At 44.7% G+C, this 22990-nt stretch overlaps 1 pseudogene; it reads right to left on the bottom strand.

Moving 5' to 3' along the window:
• Positions 1-14247: 14247 nt before the first annotated feature.
• LOC129493586 (glyceraldehyde-3-phosphate dehydrogenase-like) lies at positions 14248-22771 on the bottom strand (annotated as a pseudogene).
• Positions 22772-22990: the final 219 nt, after the last annotated feature.

Raw genomic sequence — 22990 nt, 5'->3', positions numbered from 1 at the left:
GGCATCTTTTTTTCTAGTCCAGAAAGGAGTAAAGTGGGTGCCTTTTTCTAATTTGTGCCAAGGCCCTATAGAGGCTTGCAGCTGTTCTACTCCCCTCCATCAGTGACTTTGACCTTAACACTGATCTTGCAACTTGTCCAGCAAATAAGATGAGGCTTCACTTATCATGATGGTCATCACCCTCTATGAACCTGAAATCACAATGTGTGGGGGTCCTCACCATCACTTCATGAAGTGAAGTGTCATGAAGTGATGTTGTGTCACATGAAGTGACATCACTTCATGTCCAAACAAGGACCCACGAGTGTTTGGGCTCCTGGGGTTATCCTTCTGGAATAATGACTTACTCCGCTCAGGTCAGGTTACTGCCTGACTTGGGGACTCTCTGGACCCCGGCTCCCTTCTGATAGGAGTGCTCTAGCTCTGCAATAGAGTGCTGTAGCTCCCGGTTAAATTTGACAGCTTCTAGGAGATTCTGTAAGGTTCAGCCCCAGATCAAGGTTTTTTTCATCATAGCCCCATTGTCTGGATAAATCTGCTGCATCTAATTTTTGTTGTTGTTGTTCCTATTTATTTCCAGCTTCTGAACCTGAATGTCTTCTGAACCCATTACTCTGTGGTGGGATCTGGGCAGAGGTTGCATACTCATCTGCACTGTGGTGAGGAAAAGCAGACGGGCCAAGAATCCTGCCCCAATCTCCTGCGTTAAGGCAATGGTCATTTAAATGTTAACTAGAATTTCTTCAGTTAACCCAATTCATACTGCCTTAAGCAAAAAGGGAATTAATAATCAGCTCAGGTCATTGGGAGCCAACTGTGAACTTCAGGCATAGCTGGATCCAGGGGTTCAAGTTATGTCAGCAGGACTCAGCTGTTGTTTCATTGTGCTTTCCTGGGGATTTCTTCTTCTCAGGCAGGCTCTTTCCACCTCGTGGCAAAGTGACTGACCCCCAGAGTATGAGGCCCTTCTGCTTAAAACCTCAGTGGGAAACTGCACTGTCTTTTGGAAGGGTTCTGAAAAATAAATCATGAGATGGGCTCTGATTGGCCAGTTGGGGTCGTGTGTCTCATCCCTGGGGCAAGGATAGGGTAGGCGCCATGTGAATGGACTGAATGGGATTCTTACAGAATGCGGGTGGAGTTGTCCCCAAAGAGATGTTGCCCTAGAGAAACAATAATGCCCACCACCCTCACAATACATGTGTGCACACATACACACACACAGAGATGCACACAAGGATACACACATACACACGTGCACACATACACTATACTTGGCCAGGAGATTTTAAGCTCTTGAATTTACCCAAACACACACATTAATTGGGATTATTCCTTGTTATTTATTGCAAACACATGTCTCACCCTCTTACAGACGAGCACCAGCAGGAAGGATTAGCTCTGCCATTTGAAACATCCAACTGTTACCTTCTTTCAGAAATCAAAAGCCAAATTACCTTCCTTTTATTAATCATCTCTTTTCTTACAAGATTTCACCTTTTGTTTTTCTGCACTTTACAAGGAGACGGTGTGTTTTTATGCTGTGTGTAGATCTTGGCGGTTAATGGAACCCTTTGATTTTTAAGTAAGAGTGAGTCCTGCATGCGCAGACGAGGCACCAATAGGCTGGGGACGGTACCCTAGGTTCATGCCTTCCCCCAGAGCTGGATTGGAAGGATTGGACTGAAACTTTAAACATTTTGAGCAATACCTAGAATATGTATAATTTATAAGCCACACACCGTTGGCTGTCAAATAGGCGATTGATCTGACTCGGATCTTGTTAATTATCTTCCACATACATTACGCCTTAACAGATCTTCAGTATACTGTGTATCAATATTAATAAGATTATAAAACACTATTGATAATTAGGAACAGAAGACACCAGGCCTTTGATTCTAGCTGTTACAAATGCCCCTGCCTCTCTCTAGATTAGAAAGCGGCCACTTTCCATTTAATAATACCAGATCAGAACATCCATGTCCTAAAGTGGGTTATTAGGAGATGGCTCAGGTTTGCACCGGGATGTAAGGGGCTATTTGAAAATGAGTCCAGGATCATCACTGATGTGTGAGAAATTTGTGTCACCTGTCTCCAGGAGGCCTAATAGGGTGGGAGGAGTTTAAGGGGGAGCTGTGCCCCCTTTGATCAGCTAAATTCCTCATTTTCTTTGTCTGGAAAAATCAGATTGGTTTGGTTTTGCAGGATTTTCACCAGGATGGCATTTTATCTTGATTTCTTTAGTTGGATGAAAGGGGCCCCATTGGGAAGACAGAGAAGATGCTGGTGAGGTTCAAGGTGAATTTTGAGCCCATCCCATTTTGGATAGCACTTTATTTTCTATTTTCTTTCTTTGGAAGATCCTCATCTTTTATGTTTTTGTTGGGTTCACATACTCATTAACATCAAACAGGCAGATCTGCCACCAACTAGGAAAATGCAAGCAATTTCACATATAAATAGAGAACATTGAAGCTCAGGTGCTGGGGCCAGGGATCCTCCCTGGGGGTCTCTCACCTGGCAGGCAAGCGGCTGGAGGGAAGCATGGAAGGACGCAGAAGGGACACACGGACAGACTCCGAGCAGCCTGTCCTAATGTGTGTGATCAGGACTCCCAGGCTTGGGTGTACGTAAGAATCCCTGGGGGTGTCTATTCAATACTCATAATCCCTGGACATCTGTGCGCTTAATAGACTCCCCAGTGATTCTGAAACTAAATGGGACTTCTAGTCCAGCTATTCTTATCATTTATGATTCTCTCACTTGCAAATGATAGAAAACTCTATCCAGACTGTTTTAATAAAAGAATGGCAGTTCACTGGCTCTTGTCACAGACAGGAAATAATCTGGTTTCTGATGGAGCCAGGGACAGCTCAGACCATATTTCCATTTCTCAGCTCTAGCTCTCTGATTTGGTTCCCTTCTTAGGTAGACTATCACAAGATCACAAGACGGCTGCCATGGTTCCTGACCTCAGACCCTCTAACCCCACCATTAGAGGCTCTCTGTATCTCTTCCAGAAAACTCCATAAAGGTGATGTGGTTGTCTCTCTTACTGGGCCCCAGGAACTGGTCGTCATATCTCTCACTCTGTTACCTGTGCATACCTGAACCAGTCATTATGACTGCGGGTGGGTTAGGCTTATTAGGCTTAAATCCCTTAACCTGTGGGTGAATTCAGCTTACTCTAACCACACAGCTGAGAGTAGAGAGAGTTGCATCTCCAAAGGAACGTTAGGCACGTTTCCCAGAAGGAGGGAAAATCTATCCTGCAAAGTCAAGTACAGAGGTCCACCATCTGCATCTTCCTAGTGACACTGGTGTGCCGTGAAGTTGCCCCTTTGATTCCTACTTCATCTTCTGGAAGCCTCTGCTTGAATAATTGCAGTTTCAGAGAGCTCACTGCTTGTACCCTCTGCCCCCTTAATCTTCAAACAATGCCCTAGAATAAGCTATTTGGAGTTCCATCTTAAAGATGCATAGAGCATCATTAAAAATGGTCCCTCTGCACATCCACTTTGGGTATTCAGCACTTGGTAGCTGGCTGTCATACTTACATCCTCTGATAACCCTATCCGGACACTCATTTATTGGGAGGTGCAGAGAGATGTGTATTTCTACTGATTTTCTGAATTTGTCCACTGGGACAAATCTCAAGGACCACTCAGTGCACATTATTGTCAAGGAACAATCTTCTGGCAATCAAATTAGGTTTTTTTTCCCCAAACAATAATAAAAAACCCACTATGTTCTAGTCTCAGAAATGTGCTAGCTTATTACATTCTCCCAAAGAGGGATATAAGGTGATTTAGAAAAAATATATACCTGGCTAATAAGCTGAAACACAGATAAAGACACAAGAGCAAGAGAAGAAAGAAATAGGATACGATAATGAGAGGCTGTCAGAGGCAAAGTTGGCATGTTGTACGGACCAGCAATATTACCTACAGGTGGTTTTATTTAATTTTTTAAAGGATTTATTTATTTATTTAAGAGAGAGTGAGAAGAAGAAGCGAGAGCATGAGAGTGGGGGCAGGCTAGACAGAAAGGGAGAGAGGGAGAATCCTGAGCAGACTCCAAGCTGAGTTCGAAGCCCCTCTCAGGGCTCAACCAGGGGCTCAATCCCATGACACTGAGATCGTGACCTGAGCCAAAACCAAGAGTCAGATGCTCAACCAAATGAGTCACCCAGGTGCCCCGCTGCAGGTGGTTTTTTAAATTGTTTATTTTTTAAATTTATTTATGATAGTCACACACACACACACACACAGAGGCAGGCAGAGACACAGGCAGAGGGAGAAGCAGGCTCCATGCTAGGAGCCTGACGTGGGATTCGATCCTGGGTCTCCAGGATCGTGCCCTGGGCCAAAGGCAGGTGCCAAACCACTGCACCACCCAGGTGCCCTGCTGCAGGTGGTTTTAAATGTAAATTTCCTGATAACTAAAGCAAAGAGGTGACCATGCTGAGTTGCAAGATTCACCTTGTCAGGGAGGAGGATGTATCAGTTAAGGCCTCAGGTAGCTCAAGACTAGTTTGGGTTCTTTCTCATCCTAGCTGTATGGCTCTGGACACCCTATCTACCAGCTCTTGGCCTCAGTTTTCTCATCTGAAAACTGAGGTTAATATTCTAGAAGTCCATAGTGGCATAAATGAATAATTAAAGATGTAAATGAAAAGAAGCAGAAGAAGGATCTTCCCCGGAGTAGAATTCCAATCCTCAGTATAGAAGGAAATAAAGAGAGAATCAGTTTTTGGCAAATATCACAGTAGTAATTGTTTTCAAGCAAAGAGCATCAATTGATGCTAAAATGAGTAAGCCAAAGTATGGTAAAAACTTGGATAATTATATAGCTTCAAAGTACTTCTCCACATGATATATTTTTTTCAAGTTTTATTTATTTAAATTGTCTTTACACCCAGCATGGTTCTCGAACTCACAACCCTGAGATGAAGAGTCACACATTTCTCTGACTGAGCCAGCCAGGTACCCCTCCCTAAATGATATTTTTTAATTACAAAGGGAAAAATTGCTAACTTTGTGGTAGCAAAATCCGGCAGATATCACTTCACCTGGTGATCAAAGCTGACGTTCCCAATAATGAGATATATTGACATCATATATTGACTGCCCAATAAGATGCATAGCATTTCATGATTTTCTTGCCCAAAAGATGTAACCCAGATCTAATCTTGAAACACCAATCCCGATGGAGGGATATTCTACAGATATCCAGCCAATAGTCTTCAAGAAAAATATTAAGTCTCCAACTAATGTGAGCTTCATTTGTATCTTTTTCCCACCTTACATGTGTTACAACTGTGTGTCAGCTTTAGCTTCATTGTATTTAAAAGGAAAAAAAGTCCATAAAAGACAAAGAAAGGAGGAACTGTCTCAGGTGAAAGGAAACCAGACACATGACAACTAAACCCAACACGAGATCCTAGATCCTGTGCCAGAAAAAAAGTACAGTAGTGGTATAATTGGTGAAATCTGAATAAGGCTTGTAGATTAGTTAATGGGATTGTATCAGTGTTGATCTCCTGGTTTTGACTATTTTGTTATGGTTACTGGAGATGTTAACCTTGGGGGGCCTTGGGTAGAAGAGACGCAGAGATTCTTTATATTCATTTTGCAACTTTTCTGTAAGTCTGAATTTATTTCAAAATGTAAAATTTAAAAAAAATGTAAGGGGGGTGTTAATAGTCGATGGTCCCTAAGAGTGTTGTGAGGGTGATAAGCACAGATGGGGCTTAACTTCATTCTTTGAGCAGTGAGAGCTCTGCCCACATTCACTCTTGTTAGAGTTATTATCTGTGGGAACTCTGCAGGGCAGGAGGGTGAATTATTCATGGCTGCACCCTGGAGGAGCTGGTGAGGATGACCGGTGGGTATGCAAACAATCAGGCCGTAGCTCTAAGTGTTAACAGAGGTCAAGGCTCAACATTTTAGGTGTCTTTCTTCTGCTCAGGTGGGAAGTGCACACCATTAGAGCAGAGGTGTTTGCTCCAGGCTGGACAGCCAGAGCTGCCTTCAGATTCTACAACCTTTCACCCCTCACCAGGGAGTCCCTGAGCCAGCCTGAAACCCGCACTTAGGGACCAGTGAATTATTTTATGTGGACAGTTTACGTGATGAGAAAAATTGAGGCCGTGGGCAGGGAGCCATTGGTGGCAGGTCATGAGTCTCGGGCTCGGCTGTCTTCACTGCTGCCCGATTTCTAGGTGTGGCTTCTGGGGGCTGTGTGGACGTCGGAGGGCTGGGGCTCACCGTGCACTTTGGAATAAAGGCCTGAATGAGTGAGAATGATAGCCATACGCACCTCCTGAATCCAGTGCTTTTAGCAAGGCCGTGACTGGAAATTCAGGCCTCAGAAAGGAGAGATGGGAAGGGGAACAGGGAGAGGGGACAGACACTGGTGTGAATGAGTTTTGGCAGGTGAGGAAGCTGTAAAGCCTTCCCCGCATCCATTCCTGAAGGGGTTCCAGGAGGGCTTGGCAGGAGGAGGGACTGGTTTGATGGGTTGGAATCCCATATTTGTTCACCAGAGCTGGGCAGTGATGGGATGCTTGTGTGTCCCCCGTCAGCTGCAAGGCCCCATAGCACCACAAGAATCACAAGGCCCTGGAAATGCTTGCAGAATTTTGGGCATTTTCTCTTCTATGGAGAGAAAAATTTTAACATAGTTTTTAATGTAATTCTTCAAGGGCTATGTGACTTCTGCCCCCCAAAAGTTAAGATATAGTACCTACCCTAGGGAGGAAAAGCCCAAACTTAATCTAACTGGTCAGTTGTGATGGAAGCTTTTTCTTCTTTTTTAAAAAAATATTTTATTTATTTATTCCTGAGAGACACAGAGAGGCAAAGACGCAGGCAGAGATGCAGGTAGAGGGAGAAGCAGGCTCCCTGTGGGGAACCTGATGCAGGACTCGATCCTAGGACCCTGGGATCATGGCCTGAGCCAAAGGTAGACACTCAACCACTGAGCCACCTAGGTGTCCCTGGAAGCTTCCTTTAAAAAAAAAAAAATTATTTGAGAGAGAGAGCATGCACACAGGGGAAGGGGCAGAGAGAGACAGAGAGAGAGAGAGGGAGGGAGGGAGGGAGAGAGAATCCCAAGCAAACTCCACACTGAGTGCAGAGCCAGACATGGGGCTCAATCTCATACCCCTGAGATCATGACCTGAGTTGAAACCAAGAGTCAGTTGCTTAACTGGCTGAGCTACCCGGGAGCTCCACGAGGGAAGCTTTTACACAGTTTATTCTGAGTCCTGTTCTTTCTAGAGGTAGGTCTGCAGAACAGCGTAGAACCTACAGTTAAAGGATTTGGTAGAGGAGAGGTTTTGCTGAATAGTGAGGACAACAGAGAAAGTTGTCTAAAATCTTAGAAAATCCAATCTCTCTGTGGTGTCAGACGTTAGGACCGCTCTTTCCTTCAAAGCACAAAGGTTTGTAGCTTCAGGATCCTCTGCCCACCCAGAGGCCCCACAGAAGCCTGTACCCGGTTCTCTCTAGCACCTCACCCCCACCACTGAAACCAGTCTGGCCTAGGTCACAAATGTCGTCAAATCCAATGGACACTTTTTGTCCTTGTCTTGTTTAACATGTTCACATCATCAGGTGCTGTTATGTTTGTTCCCTTCTTTTTAAAAAAAAAAAAAATTATTTATTCATGAGAGAGAGAGAGAGAGAGAGAGAGAGAGAGAGAGAGGCAGAGACACAGGCAGAGGGATAAGCAGGCTCCATGCAGGGAGCCCGACCTGGGATTCAACCCCGGGTCCCCAGGATCACACCCTGGGCTGAAGGTGGCGCTAAACCGCTGAACCACCAGGTCCGCCCGGTTTCCTTATTTTCAAACTACTCTTCCCTTGGCAGTCCTTAGAAAAATTCACTGAACGTAACAAAAGGCTCAACTCAAGCTTGTGTAAATAACAAAGAGGGTTTATCAGCTCATGAATCAAAGGATCAGCGGTAAGTGGTCTTCAGGTACAGTTTGATAAATGATAAATAAAGCTTTCATATCCAAGGGGGGGGGAAAGAATCTTTATCTTTGCTCTAAATGGACTGTCCTGAACCAATTGCTATGGCCAGGAGAATGCCATACGCCGTTTGGCTCACGTCTGCGCCACTTCCCCCAATTACTATCACGAGGGCCTGAAATTAGCCCTGCGGCTAGGGATGAGGGGGATCGCATCTACAGTACAAGGCTGAGGGGCAGAATGGATGAGGGAGAGATGATCAAAAGGCCCCACATGCCATGGCTCTTCTTGTTTCTATTTCACATCTGTTCTTTATTGGCCCTGCAACTCCTCCTCCTCTTCTACTCATCTTCTAAATACCTAGCCCATGTTGAACCTCCCATCATAGGTTCTTGAGTTCCCTGTACTTATCCTATCAGATTACTCACACGTTTTGTTTGTTGACTGATAACTCACTTCCTCATCAGTCTAAGGTCCACGAGGGTAGAGGGCATGTGCGTACTGTTCACCTTGTCATGCGTTATAAGGTCTATAGCAGAGGCCAGGCTCAAAACATCTGTGTTCAGTAAGGACAGGGGTACCTACTATTCTAAGTGATTTCCTTACTGAAGTTGGTAATACATCGACATCAGAGCCCTTGTGGATGATGCCCTTGAGTTGTACAGGGCAAAGCCCGTGTGCCCAGGCACGGCAGCCAAAGCAGAGTGGTGTCATTTCCAAACAATGGCGGAAGACATCCAATCCCAAAAGATACAGCTATCCCCAGAAAAACTGTTACTTACCAGCCACATCTTTCCTAAAATCACCAAACAGCAATACTCTTGGGGTTTAGTTCTATAATTAGCATCAAGTGTCAAAAATACAGGTTGGCCAGCATTCTCCACCAGGAAAGAGCCAACCTTCAAGGATGTGAAATAATTACTTCAATTGACAATTCTTTTTTTTTTCAATTGACAATTCTAAGATAATTTATCACCATTAATGTAGAAAACATTCTGCCTTTTCCAAAGCATTTGCATGAAGATGGCAGGTGCTTTGGGAGGAATTCCCTTGGTTGAGGCAGCTCCAGCAAGTGAAAAGTGACTTCATATAAAAAGGTGAATTTAGGGGAATTATTTGCTTTATGAAATCATGCTTCACTTTACAAAAATATTTCCCTCCAACACCTAGACCATGTTAGCACATTAATAACATGAGATCATTTTATAAAAATAGTGATGGCCTCATCACTTTTAGGGGGCACTCCTGTGATGGGGATGATGAGTGTAAGGATTGGGAAATGTTTACAGACCAGGACAAGACTTCAGCTGTTATTAGCAAGGACTCTTTGTCTCCAATCAGATCTATATTCTAGTAACTCAAAGTGTTACCAGCTGAAACCTCCTGAGGCTCCCAGGAGACAGCTGTGGGGCAGAGATGCCATCGTGGATTTCACAAGAGGGAGGGAAATCCCGGCTCTGAGAGACTGTGTGACTCATCCAAGGTCACCAGCAAGTCAGTGGGCAGGCTTGGGGCCCTCCCTGCTGGCAACCCTGCCCTAGCGTGCTGCGGATTTTTCAAAGCTCAAAAGTTCCTTCCTCGAGAAGCTCAATTCCCCTCCCCTTGAGTGTAGGTTCAACACTAAGGGATAGAAAATAGAAAGGGAAATGTAGGAAGAGAGAGAAATGTAGGAAGAAAATGGAAAGGTTTTGAGCCTGGCCTCTGTTATTTATGAGAAACCTCATAAATCCCACCTTACTGAATGGTAACACTAAGGGTAACGTCACCAGTAATCAGATAATCGCTGTCATGTGCCCCTGAATACGATGCAGTGAAAGGCACCTCATCTCTATAATATTCTTCTCAAACCCTGTAATTTCAATTTAATTTTGAGAAAACATCAGTCAACCCTAAATGGAGGGACGTTCTACAAAATATCTGACCACTGCTCTTCAAAAGTGTCAAGGTCATAGAAGTCAAGGAAAGGCTGTGACACACTGTCACACACTGGAAGGGACCAAGGAGACATGAAGCACGAAAAGTACTGTGGGATCCTGGTTGGGACCCTGGAACAGAAGACTGGCATTAGTGGGAAAAACTGGGGAAATCGGAATGTCTGTTGTTTTGTTAGTAGGATCGTAGCAGTGCTCACGTCTTAGTTTTGATAATGTACCATGGTTATATAAGGAGGTAATATTAGAGGAAACTGGAAAAGGAGTTTGTACTATCTTTGTGACTTTTCCATAAATCTAAGATTTTATTTTCAAACAAATTTTGTTTCTGTTTTTAAAGTCCGGAGGTAATTTAGATGTTCAATCCTCCCATATCTTTTCCTTTTGGGAGGAGGGTGGGGGCAGCATCATGGCTGGGGTGCATTTGGCCAGTCTGAGAAGTATTGACTTCTTCTGGGGAAGGAGCTGCATCACATTCCCTAAATTCTACAGAATGCCACACCACCCACCCTGTCTTCTGAGATTAGCCCAGCTGCCTATTGGAGTGCGACAGTGCCCGGGAACGTTGAGGAGGCTCAGCCAGACAGCTGGGCCAGCAGAACCAGGGAGGAGAATGAACACAGAGTCTCTGTAGATGCAGGACTCAGGATGCTTCTCAGAGTGATTTTCAAGACTTAGGGAATTTCATGATTAAAGAATATAAAGTTAATCAGGGTCTATTAATCCCACTTTTCAGTATGCATACATTATGGTCAAAAGGAAAGGAGTGGAGCTCAAGAGTTTTGAGGTTCTATGGGGGGGAAATCAAAGTTTCTTGCCCACCCTGTGAGTCTCTGAAGATGGCCACCATCTAAATTCTTCTTGTCAGATAGTGCACACAGCTCAACCCATCACTGAGTGGGGTCTCTTTTCACCCATCCTTCAATCTGAGTTGGCTTTTGAATTGCTTTGGCCAATAGAATGTGCCAGAAGTGATGCTGTGCTGATTCTAGGTCTAGCCTTTAAGAGTCTGGCAGCTTCTTCTTTTTCTCTCGAAGCCAGCTCTGACACCCCAAGACCACCATGCTGTGAAGCAACCTGAGTTAACCAGGAAGAGAGGCCAGATAGATAAACAAAGAGTTCCACACATATGACTGAAAACTTGAATCTTCCAGCTCAGTTCAGCTGATGCCAAAAAAAGCTGAAGAATCGCCCTGCTGATCCCACTTGATTCACAGAATCATGGGAAATAATAAAACATTGTTCTTGTAAACCACTAATCTTTGGGTTGATTTGTCATGCAGCAATGGATAACTGAACACTCACTGATGTGCTTTTTTCCTTTTTATTAAACTTTTACACTTGTTCTCATACACTTCAATGCTTCTTTAAACTTAAGAAATCAGAATAAAAGGAAAGGTATGCCTCATTTATGTAAGGTTGTGAAATATTTTAGACAGGTGTTAAATAAGGAATTGGATATCAGACTGCGTTACTTCTCAGCTCTTATCCCCCATCGCCTTCCCATTGCACTCTGGATAAAAGCCATGCTATCCATATGCTTGGCAAGACCTCATAGGATGTGTTCCCTATCCCTTGCCTCCCTGACCTCAACCTCTACCACTTATTGCCTTTGATATTCCTTGAATACCAAGGGCACGGTGCACATGAAGGCCTTTGTATTTGCTGTTCCTTGTCCCCAGAATGTTCTCCTCCTAGGTATGTTCATGACTTGCTCCTTCCTGCCTTCAAGTCCAATGATATCAAATGATACCTTGTTAATGAAGTCTTTCCAAACCTGATTGGAAATCGCTGCCCTCCCCTTCCCTGACTCTCCTACCCCTGCCTTGCATTTTTCTCTCTTCCATAGCACTTAAGGCCACTTAGCATAATATATATTAATATTCAACTTATTTGTCGTCATCTCTCTTCAGTAGAGCTTCAACTCCAAGAGAGGTTTTTGCTTGTTTCTTGTACTGTTAGAAACCCAGAACTTAAAGTAGGCTCCATGCCAAACATGGGGTTTGAACTCATGACCCTGAGATCCAGACCTGAGTTGAGATCAAGAGTCAAAAGCTCAACTGACTGAGCCACTCAGGCTCCCCCAGAAACTCAGAATTTAAAACTGTGAGTGGCACAAAGTTGACACTCATTAAATTTTCATTGGATGGATGAATGAATTTTTCTAAAACCCAAAACCTCCTATCTGGGTGATTGCAGGCTGATGTGTAAAGGACAGCCTCACTTCCTGGCAATGCATGACATCGTTGTTCAGCTTTATTAGACAGGAGGGAACCACAAGACTAGTTAGGAGAACCACAAGCCAGAGGTCAGCTAACTTTTTCTCTAAAAAGCCAGATAGTAAATATTTTAGGTTACGTGGGCCATACAGCCTGTATTGCAAACGGTTCTGTCATTGTAGTGTGAAATTGGCCACAGGCAAGGGGTAAATGTATGAGTGTTACTTATACTCTGATAAAACCGTACTTCTGGGCACTGAAATTTGAGTTTAATTTTATATGTCACAAAATATTATCTTTTAAAACTTTTTTTCAACAATTCAAAATGTAAAAACCGTTCTAGGCTTGCAGGTCATATAAAAATAGATGGTGGACCAGATTTGGGCTACAGTTTGCTGACCGATGCTATTAACAATCTCCAAGTGACTCAAAGTGTGGGAGAGGAATTCAATTTCCAGGGAGACCAGCCAGAGGATTATTCATTTTTAAAGGAGTATTATTTGTAATATGACTTCATGAATATTCATAGTGAATTTTGCATTCTAGGCACTTTTATAGCCAATATGCCTGGATGAGAAAGCACAGGGCAGTAGCCAAGGAAGAGACAATCTTCAGGCTGGATATGCCAAATCCGCTAACATCTTCATACTTGCTTCCTCTGAGAAAGAGACGGCCCCATGTGGGAGGAAGCAAGGGCAGGCCATCACATAGAGTGACCCAGGAATCAGGCTGATAAGGTGCTAAGGCTGTGGGTTTGTTTCTTGTGTGGGTCAGTTAGCTCTTGACTGGCCCCAGGCCTAATGTCTCGTGTAGGCTGGAAAGGTGGGCAGGGGGGGAATCTCACTCAATGCCTTTCTGACCACAGGAGAGGGGAGCCATTTTACTAATCAAAACATCTGATGGTCTTCATATCTCTGGGCATGGTGCTGGCCTGTTGTGACCTCGGGAGGTGTATTGTGGGAAGGACAGGGACAAAAGATGACAAGATGTCCCTTTGTACTGAGAAGAAGCATTTTATTTATTTATTTATAATTTTTTTTAAGATTTTATTTATTTATTCACTCATGAGAGACACACAGGGAGAGAGAGAGGCAGAGACACAAGCAGAGGGAGGAGCAGGCTCCATACAGGGAGCCCGATGTGGGACTTGATCCCGGGTCTCCAGGGTCACACCCTGGACTGAAGGTGGCACTAAACTGCTGAGCCACCGGGGCTGCCCTGAGAAGGAGCATTTTAGAAAAAAGTTTTAGAATGAAAAATTCCAAACATATACAGAAGTAGAGAACAAAGTGAAATGAGCCCCCAGGTACCCAATCACCCAGCTTCAAGGGCTGTCAGCTCAGAGCCAGACTTGTTTCATCCATAGCCCAACCCTAGATGACGGGAGTAAATTCCAGATACCATGTCATTTCATTAGGTAAAGGCATTTTAATTACACAGGAATTCATTATTTAGAATTCCAAAACTACTCAAAATTTATTTAGAAAAATGAAAAAGTAAGCAAAAGAAAAGCAATAAAAATAATCCATGCTTTTACCACCAAGAGGTAATCATTGTTAACTGTTTTTCCTTCCACATTCTAAGAAACAAAAAAGTATCTTACTATAGATAGCCTTTGGAACTTGGTTTTGCTCTTTCCTTTTTTTTTTTTTTAAAGATTTTATTTATTTATTTATGACAGACAGAGAGAGAGAGGCAGAGACACAGGCAGAGGGAGAAGCAGGCTCCATGCAGGGAGCCTGCCGTGGGACTTGATCCCAGGTCTCTAGGATCACATCCCATGCTGAAGGCAGCGCTAAACCACTGAGCCACTGGGGCTGCCCGGTTTTGCTCTTTCTTGATATAGCTATGACACATCTTTCCATGCTAATAAATATACATCTGCCTTATAGTTATTTTGTTGTTTTTTTTGGCTGTGTATGTATACTTTATTGATGGTACATGCCAAGGTAGGGCTACCCAAGGCTCTCTCTTTCTTCAGGGAGTCTGGGATGGAAGCTGTGGAGGTTGGGAGATTCTCAGCATGTTGGAGGATGAGTTGGGGCAGGGACTTCCCAGCAGCTGAGGGCCTCTCTCTTCCTCTTGCTCTTGCTGGGGTTGGTGGTCCACAGGGCTCTTACTCCTTGAAGGCCATGTGGACCATAAAGTTGCTGTAGCCAAATTCATTGTCATACCAGGAAATGAGCTTGAAGAAGTAGTCACTGAGGGCAATGCCAGTCCCAACATCAAAGGTGGGAGAGTGGGTGTCACTGTTAAAGACTCAGGAGACCACTTGGTCCTCAGTGTGCCCCAGGATGCCCTTTAGGGGTCCCTCCAATGCCTGCTTCACCACTTTCTTGATGTCATCATATTTGGCAGCTTTCTCCAGGCAGCAGGTCAGATCCATGACTGATATATTGGAGGTGGGCACATGGAAGACCATGCCATTGAGCTCCCCATTCAGCTCAGGGATGAGCTTGTCTACAACCTTGGCAGAACCAGTAGAAGCAGGAACGATGTTCTGGGCAGCCCCTTGGCCATCACACCACAACTTCCCAAAGGGGCTGTCCATGGTCTTCTGGGTGGCAGTGATGGCATGGACTGTAGTGTAGTCATGAGTCTCTCCACAATGCTGAAGTTGTCATGGATGACTTTGGCAAGAGGGGCCAAGCAGTTGGTGGCAAAGGAGGCATTGCTGACAACCTTGAGGGAGTTGTCATACTTCTCATGGTTCACGCCCATCAGAAACATGGGGGTGTCAGTAGAAGCGACAGAGATGATGACCCTCTTGACCCCACCCTCCAAGTGAGCCTCAGCCTTCTCCATGGTGGTGAAGACCCCAGTGGATCCCACAACATAGTCAGCACTAGCATCACCACATTCGATGTTGGTGAGATCTCACTCCTGGAAGGTGGAGAAGTTTCCTCTTCTCAGCCTGGACTATGCTGTGGAGATTGTAGAGGGTGGAATCATACCAGAACATGTGGACCATGTAGTTGAGCCATGTAGTTGAGATCAACGAAGGGGCCATTGATGGTGACAATATCCACTTTGCCAGATTTAAAAGTGGTCCCAGTGACCAGGTGCCCTATATGGTTAAATCCATTTACCCTGACCTTCCCCATCATGTCTCAGGGATGTGGCTGGCACTGCATCAGAAGATGCTGCTATCTATCTGTTGGATGGGGAGGAGAAAGCATTATTGTTCTTAATGGCTCTGTATGTATCCATTATGTAGCTCTTCCTTAGTCGTTTTTTTTTAAAGTTTTTTTTATTTGTTCATGAGAGATACAGAGAGAGAGGCAGAGACATAGAGGGAGAAGCAGGCTCCCAGCAGGGAGCCTGTTGTGAGACATGATCCTAGGACCCCGGGATCATGACCTGAGCTAAAGGCAGATGCTCAACCACTGAGCCACCTAGGCACCCTGCTCTTCCTTAGTCTTAAAATCTTGTCCTTATTGGTGTGCATTTAGGTTAACTTAAACTTTTGCTGTTATAATTATTTTGTAATAAACATTTTTGACCAGATATCCTGTATACTTGCTTGATCATTTCCCTTGGATAAATTACTAGCATTCCTAGGGCAAAGGGCATTCACATATTTAAACATTTTTTTAAGATTTCATTTATTTATTCATGAGAGAGAGAGAGAGAGAGAAAGAGACACAGGTAGAGAGAGAAGCAGGCTCCATGCAGGGAGCCTGATGTGGGACTCGATCCCGGGTCTCCAGGATCACGCCCTGGGCTGAAGGCGGCGCTAAACCGCTGAGCCACCCGGGCTGCCCTAAACATTTTTTAAAAGATTTTATTTATTAATTTCAGACAGAGAGTGAGAGAGCACATTGCACACACACACAAGTGGGAGGAGGGGCAGAGGGAGAGGGAGATTCTCAAGCAGATTCTCCACTGAGTGCAGAGCCAGACAAAGGGCTCAATCCCACCACCCTGAGATCATGACCAGAACCAAAATGAAGAGTCAGATGCCCAACCAACTGAGCTAGCTAGGCATCCGTTAAAGATTTTTATTCATATTGCTGAGATGCTTATTAGATGCTTTCTAGTAAGGTGACACTAAGGCCATACCAGGTAAACCAGGAATGCGTAAGAAGCCCATTTGTGACATCCTTCCCAGCACCAAGCATTAACATTCTTCTAACCTTTACCAATCTGATAGGTTGAAATTGTATCTTGTCATTTTAATTTGTATTTCTTTGATTACGAGGGAAGCTAACTATTTTGAAAATGTTGATTGGTCAAGTTTTCAGATTTCTTTCTTCCTTTTTTTTAAATAAAGATTTTATTTATTTATTAATTAATGAGACACACACACACACACACACACACACACACACAGGCAGAGTCACAGGCAGAGGGAGAAGCAGGCTCCATGCAGGAAGCCTGACTTGGGACTTGATTCCAGGTATCCAGGATCAGGCCCTGGGCTGAAGGCGGCGCTAAACTGCTGAGCCACTTGGGCCACTCTCATATTTATTTCTTAATTTTACTATGGAAATTTTTAAAGATTTAAAAATGTAAACTAAAAGACAATCCCAGGTAGCTGTAACCCACTTCAACATTTATGACACATGGTCTGTCTTGCTTCACTTATATCATCCTCCTTCCTCTTCACATACAAGAATACAACAGATTATTTAAAATCAAATATCAAACATCGTATTCATTGTAAATTTTCAGTATAGACATTAAATGTAGAAGGATTATTTGTTATTAACATAACCAGGATATGATCATCAAACTTAAAAATAACAAATGGGGTGCCTGGGTAGCCCAGTTAGTTGAGTGTCCAACTCTTGATTTCTGTCTGCGTCTTGATTTTGGGGTCATGGGTTCAGGGCACACTTTGGGCTCCAGGCTGGGTGTGGAGCCTCCTTAAATAAATAAAATAAGAATAACAATAATTTGTTCATATACCAGCAAGAAGCTAATGTTCAGAAATCTCTAAGTGTTTCATGATTGTTTATTTTTTAAGAGTTGGTTTATTTGAATGAGGATCCATATGAGGTCCACACATTTACACGTGGTTGTATGTCTTTTAAATCTCTGCCTCTCTTTTTTATTTTTATTTTTTTAAATGGGCTCCAGGGGATCCCTGGGTGGTGCAGCAGTTTGGCGCCTGCCTTTGGCCCAGGGCGCGGTCCTGGAGTCCTGGGATCGAATCCCACATCGGGCTCCCGGTGCGTGGAGCCTGCTTGTGTCTCTGCCTCTCTCTCTCTCTCTCTCTCTCTCTCTCTCTCTCTGTGACTATCATAAATGAATAAAAAAATAAAAAATAAATGGGCTCCAATCCAGCATGAAGTCTAAGACAGGGCCTAAGCCCTGAGATCAAGACCTTGACTGAGTTTAAGAGTCAGACACTCAATTGACTGAGCCACCCAGGCACCACTCTCTTTTTCATTATTTAATTAAATTTTATCTTATTTTATTTTTTAAGTAAACTCTGACCCAGGTGTGAGGCTCGAACTCAAAATGCCAAGATCAAGAATTGCATGCTCTACCGACTGAGCCATCCAGGCACCCCTCTTTTTTATTGGCCTGAAATTCACCTACCATACAATTAACCATTTTAAAGTGTATAATGCAGTAGCATTTAGTGTATTCACAATGCTGTGCAACTATGACTTATGTGAGGACATAAGTCTATGTGGTTTGATATTTTACTTATAGTGACTATCTTCATTTAGCACTAGTGGCACATCAAAATCATATATTTTTTTTGTAACTGAAAAAGTTGCAACTTTAGTATATATTTAGTCTCTCTCTTTTTTTTTTTTAAGATTTTATTTATTTGAGAGACAGAGTGCTCACAGGAGCAGGGGAGGGGACCAGAGGGCTAGGGAGAAGCAGACTCTCCGCTAAGCAGGGAGCCCAGTGGGTGGGGTGGGGTAGGGGGGTTCCATCCCAGGACCTTGAGATCATGCCCTGAGCCAAGGACAGATGCTTAACTGGCTGAGCCACCCAGGTGCCCCTACTCTTTTCTTTTTAAGGTTACTTTTGAAATGTTGGTATTGTGTTAACAATCCTCACTGAAGCAGTAAAATAAAGCCGTATATTGAAATTACAAGTATTGGTGTAGACATTCTACAGAAAAGACCACACTGTTGATGGAGAAGTCCTGGTTAATCATAACCTCAACAATTTATTGTGCAGATAAAGGCTTAACATGCTGTAAAAGCAGAGCTTTCAAAGAAGTCCTGCAAAGCCTGGGTCTCTCTATAATTACGCACAAGATAACAATGACTCCAGGGCTGCTTTTTTTCCATTAGGTCTGGTTAAGGCACGGTACCACCTTCTGTCACCAGACTGAGTTCTGGGACAGCCTTGGAGGCATGCTCAGCGCCCCTGGGATGCCTCGCCTTCCCCCCGCCCTCCTCCTTAAAATGATGCCTCTTGTCTCAGGTGTGTCTTCAGAGACCCACCTGAAAATGAAGCATTTTTCAGTAAAGAGGGATTGATTAGAAACTGTGCATCATTTCAAGGCAAGAAATGACGCGGAGGTTCAGTAACCAAGGCAGTTACCCTCTCTTCTTCACTGGTGGTGGCCCGGTCTGCTTTCTGCTTTCTCTGTTATTCCTTCTTTGAGGCTGTATGATCCCATGTGCATCTCAGCTGCTTGTTTTTTTTTTTTTTTTTAATTTATTTATTTATGATAGTCACAGAGAGAGAGAGAGAGAGAGAGAGAGAGAGAGAGAGGCAGAGACACAGGCAGAGGGAGAAGCAGGCTCCATGCACTGGGAGCCCGACGTGGGATTCGATCCCGGGTCTCCAGGATCGCGCCCTGGGCCAAAAGCAGGCACCAAACCGCTGCGCCACCCAGGGATCCTCAGCTGCTTGTTTATTTCTCTTTGCTCGTTCATCAGCGTTCCTGCATCCCAATCACTTGCCCAGGGTTCCCTGATGGGTGCTACAAAAACGGCAGCCTCCATCCCCGTGTCTGTGTGACCTGTCAGCTCAGCTCCCCAAAGAGAGCTGATCTGTTCTCAATGCTTCACATCCAAGTTCCTGCGGGAGAGAACCTGATGAGCTCAGTTTGGATTAATGGCTGGAGGTAGGATGGGATCGCCAGGTACCAGGGCTTTGTCTCCAGGGTGTCTGTATCCACAGATCACCTATCAGGAAGAGCCTGTAGGAAGTAGGTGTGGGATAGGAAGGAAATGACTGGCATCTCTAGTCCAAGGCACAAGGAAGGACTCCGTGGTAGCTGGACAGATGCCCTCCTCCTTCACGATTCCTTGGTAATTAGGTCGGCCACCTTTTTACCACTGAGAACCATCCTGCCAACGTGTTGGACCCAAAGGTCTTTCCTACTGTCCACATTCTTCCTTCTGCTTGGATTGTCTCTTTTTTCATTTAACATTTGGTCTGACTGACCTCTTATCTTTTAATAAAATAAGTTCCGGTCTCATCTCCTCCAGGAAGCTGTCCTGATGCCCTCCAGATTAGGTGGTTTGAACCACTTTGGTATTCACCTGGTCACTGGGGCAGGGCTCATTTAATGCACTGTATTTATTTATTTATTTATTTCTAAGATTATTTATTTATTTATTTATTCATGAGAGACACACACACAGAGAGAGAGGCAGAGACACAGGCAGAGGGAGAAGCAGGCTCCATGCAGGAGCCTGACATGGGACTCGATCCTGGGTCCCCAGGATCATACCCTGGGCTGAAGGCAGCGCTAAACTGCTGGGCCACTGGGGCTGCCCTAATGCGCTATATTTAAATGATCTCTTTCTGCATCTGTTTCGTTTACTTGACTATAAACTCTTGAGGATGGGGGCTCTGGGTGGCTAAGTTGGTTAAGCATCTGACTCTTGATGTCAGCTCAGGTCATGATCTTCGGGTCATGGGATCGAGACCCGTGTTGGTCTCCATGCTCAGTGGAGAGTCGGCTTGCCCCTCTCCTCTGCGCCTGCCCCTGCTCTCTCTCTCAAGTAAGTAAGTAAATAAATAAATAAAATCTGTACAAAAAAAACCCTTGACGATGAAGCTATGTATCTATGTACCTTTTTCCTCTTGAAGACTGAGCAGCATGGCAATGAAAGCAAAGGCATTGAAACTACACAGACTAGGGTTCAAATTCCAGGGTTGACACTTGTTATCTAGGTGACCTGGGACAAGCATTCAGCTTCTTTATGTCTCAATGTCCTCATCCAAAAAATGGGGCATAGCGATTGATAGAAAGCTATAGTGTGGTTGGGACTCTTACATGAGAGGCCACAGGGCTTAGATATCATAAAGGCTCCATAAATGGTGCCTTTTTATTGTGCACAAACATTTGCCTACAACCAGAGACATGTTAGCTGTTGTGCAAGTCACAGTGGGGAACATACAAAGATGAGTAAAGATACAGGCTTACTCTGTAGGAACTCGCACCTAACAGAGGAGGGTCGGGTGATAAGGAGCAACTCTACCCTGTGTTCTTTGGTTCTGAAGTTCTACCATGGAAGTGTCTTTGGCATAGACATCTTTGATTTGGCTAAAGCCTCCCTCCAACACATAGGAAACCAGGATCCCAACCTAGCCACGGTATCTGTCATCCTGCAAGCATCTTTAAGGATTAGAGATCCAAGTAACAGACAACAGAAGATCTGCAGAGTGTAGACAGTGCAGAGTCCCCTGAAGCCTCACTTCCATCAGGCAAGCTTCCCATGTCACATCCCATGACTTGCTGGCCACTTATGACACTTTCCTTATTCGGGATCATCCTTAGCTTTCGAATATAGTAGGGAGGTGGCGAGACTCCACCAAATCTTCCACAAGGTCAGAACCATATTGTCCTCAAAAGGAAAATGCAACACTCCTCTTTCCCTATTTTCAGTTTCACGATTTGGCCTATTTAAAATGAGACTGCCCTTTGCCTGCCTTGCATTCATTACAGCATTTAACTTTAGACTTGGGGATGTGGTGAATGGAGCTGAAGGGGTATTTTTGTGGTCTCCAGGAGGTGCCCCCTGGTTCTCGGAGGGGAGACCAACGCCGAGCCTTCTCAAGTCTCCACCTTCTCACCCCTAACCTTCACAACATCCCATGTGCTCCATCAGCATATGGCTTGGTCTCTCTGCTTTCTGCTTTTTCTGGAAAACAAGTTCTGGCAGGAGTTGGCTCCTCCTTTTCCCATCTGGGGGGTCTCCTATAGAAAAGGCGCACTTAACCATGTTCATAGATCCCCAATAACCACCCCGTTTGACTTGGTGGTTACAAGACTTGCTAAGGGCTATCATTACAGCAACCACAATTTCTAAACCCATTATCAGAACTTCAGAGCCAAGGTCTGGGAAAAGGGGGCAGACCCTATGAAATGGAGTCATACCTGGGAAAACAGGACATGTCCAGGCAAATGTGGAGATAAGATGTTGAGCTTTGGGAAAGCAAGGAAAGAAACAATCCATTCCAAGAAAAGCCAAAAATAGTAAAAAACATCTAATTGAAAACAGGCTTCCCAATGTACATAAAGATAATTGGTCCAGTCAGGGTCCTGGGGCAGCTCTGGGACTCCTGAGGAATTGCCAAATGTGAGCACTGACTTTCCAGTAAATCAATCAGCATTTGCTCTTTTAACTATAATAACAGTTACCATTTACTGAGGACGTAGCATGAATAGGGCACAGTGCTAAAGGTTTTATCTGTCCATTATCATTGAAGTGTGGATACTAAGGTGGCAAAATGTTTTATCTGTCGTCCGTGCATCCATGCATCCACCCATCCGTCCATCCAGCAAGCATTTATTGAGCAAGTGCTAAGTCTACAAGAGGCCAGTGATCAGACGCCCACCTTCCCACTCCTACAGTGACTGGGGGAGGCCCATGTACCGACAAATAGCCCCAGCACAATGTACTCACATAACAGGAGCTGGTTTTTCCAGGAATCTGCCAAGAGCCCTCACTTCCAGCCCCACCTCCCACCTTGAGAGCCAGAAATTAAAACGCGTTCATTAATGCCATCTTAAAGTCCCAAACAGCCCTCCGCTTCAAGTGGTAATAAATATTTCATGCCCAATTGTGCTGCGTTCCTCACTGTGTTTATTAAATGGAGTTTCTCATAATTCCAGTTATTCATTTTAATAGGTCAGGCCTTGGCTGTGATTTAAACAGACCGCTGAGGAAACAGCCATGGTTAAACACGGTAACAATATGGATTATTAATTTAATTGGCCGGCTATCACTTGTGTGGACTCAGAGCTAACACATTTCGTTCAGTCTCTGGTGGCCCATAAACCGCAAAGGTCGTGACTTCAACATCCAGAAGAATGGGAACGAGGAATTGAGGTTGAGATTAGGAGGAAAACTTTCACAGCAGCGTGGAGGAGACCGCGTGGGGCAGCGGGGGGCTTGCTGGAGGCAGGGCGGGGGCAAAGGGGATTCGTTTGTCGGCTTCTCATTAGAGCTTCTTGAGCGAACACTGCCTGGCTTGGCAACTCGCTGCCAGGAGCCAGGTTCTCGCTCAGATTTCTGAAAGGGCCAAACCCTCAGCTCTGGTGACGGGAGCACCACGAACCCAGTAAGGCCTCGCCTCTCCTCTGGATGCCCGAAGGAATCCAGGGAAGGGCTGTGTGCCATGCAACAAAGGCAAGCGAGGAGGCAGGGGGGTGGAGGGGCTGCCAGTACGGCCAGTTCCTCGACGTCCTCCAGCTTCTCAGACATCAGAGCTATGAGTTATTGATTTCCTCCTATGCAGAAGGCTCTGTGAGCTTTCTAGGTGCCACCCAAGGTCTGCAGGGGCCCCCAGGACCCTGAGATCTGAATGAGATCAGTGTGGACCTGCACCCCACGACCCGTGGAGGACCAAAGCCCTGCCTGAGGGTCTACAGATTTCCAGGTGAGCCTCACTTCTCTGCCTCAGGTTCCCACTTCTTCAGCTGG

Source organism: Nyctereutes procyonoides, unplaced genomic scaffold (genome assembly GCF_905146905.1).
Source record: "Nyctereutes procyonoides isolate TBG_1078 unplaced genomic scaffold, NYPRO_anot_genome, whole genome shotgun sequence".
Lineage (NCBI taxonomy): Eukaryota > Metazoa > Chordata > Mammalia > Carnivora > Canidae > Nyctereutes > Nyctereutes procyonoides.
The sequence above is the reverse complement of the archived record's forward strand: the minus strand, read 5'-3'. Positions and strand labels throughout refer to the sequence as shown.